Raw genomic sequence first — 2,027 nt, 5'->3', positions numbered from 1 at the left:
CAATATCACACAAGATGTTTATTGTATGTATAAATATTTTAGCAATCAACAAAAAAAAAAAAAAATTGCATCCTCCATGGTGTCGACAGACTCATTGTAGGAGGTTGATTCAACTAACAACATATTTATTATACTGAAACTTTAAATCATCAACAACATATTCTGGTAATGCGTTTCATTTACTGCAAATTCTCCAAGTACAAAATCTCTTCCTCATGCTCGTCTTCACCACACTCCTATACAACTTCCAGGTAAGTCGTAGCCAGATTAGATCGCGACCTTAGGCAAACAATTCAATATCGCCTCTGGTGGATTATAAGACAACAATATAAGAAAATATCGAATTGCTATTTTGTTTTTATTACAAGAGAAACATTATACAAAACGTTTACATAATAATATTAATTCAATGTTTGCTCTACGGGGATATCGCTCAATAAAAATGTTTATAAGCTAATGAGATATGAGTGTCAGCGAGATCTATGATCAGTCACAAGTAGGCTTTTTACTCCATCAAACTTCCAGGGATGGATTATAATTCTTCCCTTTCTCACCATCCATTCTTTATATAATGCTTCTGTATTAATTAGTAAAATTCCTCAGATTAACTTTAACTTTTGCATCATATCACATCTTTTCCTCCTCTTCATCAAAACAAGTATTTGAATATGAAAAATGATAATAATTATTGAAATAAAGTAATGTTATATGGATATATTTCCCCCTTATCTTGAAATGGCATTAATAATAAGTGTGAACAAATAGTAACAAAAATAATAAATCAGTAAAGTGAAATGTGATATCCTTTCCAATCCACTATTTATTTATGGATTGTATGGGAGCCTCTGCAGCTCAGTTGATACAGACGAAACCCATTGGTTGGAAAGACCCGGGTTTCATTCCTGTCCAAATCGTGAGGAACCTTAATCTGGTGTCATACAGAGATATGGTTTTTTTCACCTGGAAACTCAGGTTTTGCATCCCCAGAACTGGCAAACAAGCCCCATGAACACCACACACACACACACACACACACACACACACACACACACACACACACACAAATATCATTATTATTACGTGACACCTCCAGGTACTCCAAAGACTCATCGAGGCAGGGCACCAACCCTACAACTCTCTGTTTCCACCACGCAATCCACCAACTACAACGAACTGCAACTTCATTCATCTACACTAACGCGAACTACAGCCGACCACCACTACTCTTTTCACAGACAACCACAAACGTCCCTGACCACGGCGGATTCGAACCCGCAGTCTTTTGGCTGGAGAGTGGATACACTAACCACTCGGCCAGCCAGGCTAGGTCGATCCGCGATGTAGGACGACGAGGTGGAGATGCAGAACTGTTACCAAATCAGCGTCGCTACTACGCGCACATCTCGAGTCCGTCTGATTTTTATGAATAACTCTGAACAACCCTGAGCGGTGGATCACTTGGCTCACAGGTCGATGAAGAACTCAGCCAGCTGCGAGACTTGGTGTGAATTGCAGGACACATTGAACACTGATTTTGTGAACACTTCTACAGACATAAGACACTTCAGAAATAAGGAGTAACCTATGTATTTGGTAGGATTTCAGTTTCAAGTACCTGCTCGGTGATGTGCATGAGCATAAATCAAAGATCAGGGAACGGGCACAGAGCAGGTGCGATTAAAATTAAAACCAATCTTAAGAAACAAATTATAAAAATAAACCATCACAAGCCACATAGTGAGTCATTATTTGAAACATAATTTTATGTCCAAATTCATCAACCACTCAAGTTGCCTTCATGAATATACTCAAAGGACTCCAGTGGACTACTAGGAAAGGCTCATAAATTGCATTCATACCCAATGTGAGTCTATGTCTGAACTGCCATTCCACAGTTCAAGATAGAGTTGTAATGATGCTTCAAGAGTGCAAGCATGTCACCCTCCAACATTATGAAGTTCAGATACAATTGAATGTTCACCAGGAGCAAAGAGGGAGATGCAGCCAAGTAGTCAACTAGTTAAATG

At 38.8% G+C, this 2,027-nt stretch overlaps 1 pseudogene; it reads left to right on the top strand.

Annotated features, from left to right (window-relative positions):
- Positions 1-1,438: 1,438 nt before the first annotated feature.
- LOC150092470 (5.8S ribosomal RNA) lies at positions 1,439-1,610 on the top strand (annotated as a pseudogene).
- The last annotated feature ends 417 nt before the right edge of the window (positions 1,611-2,027 follow it).

The sequence above is a fragment of the Typopeltis vanoorti genome, chromosome 26, assembly GCF_054136105.1.
Source record: "Typopeltis vanoorti isolate ZY-2024b chromosome 26, IOZ_Tvanoo_1.0, whole genome shotgun sequence".
Classification (NCBI taxonomy): Eukaryota; Metazoa; Arthropoda; class Arachnida; order Uropygi; family Thelyphonidae; genus Typopeltis; species Typopeltis vanoorti.
Note: the sequence above shows the minus strand (reverse complement) of the source record. Positions and strands in the feature narration are given on the sequence as shown.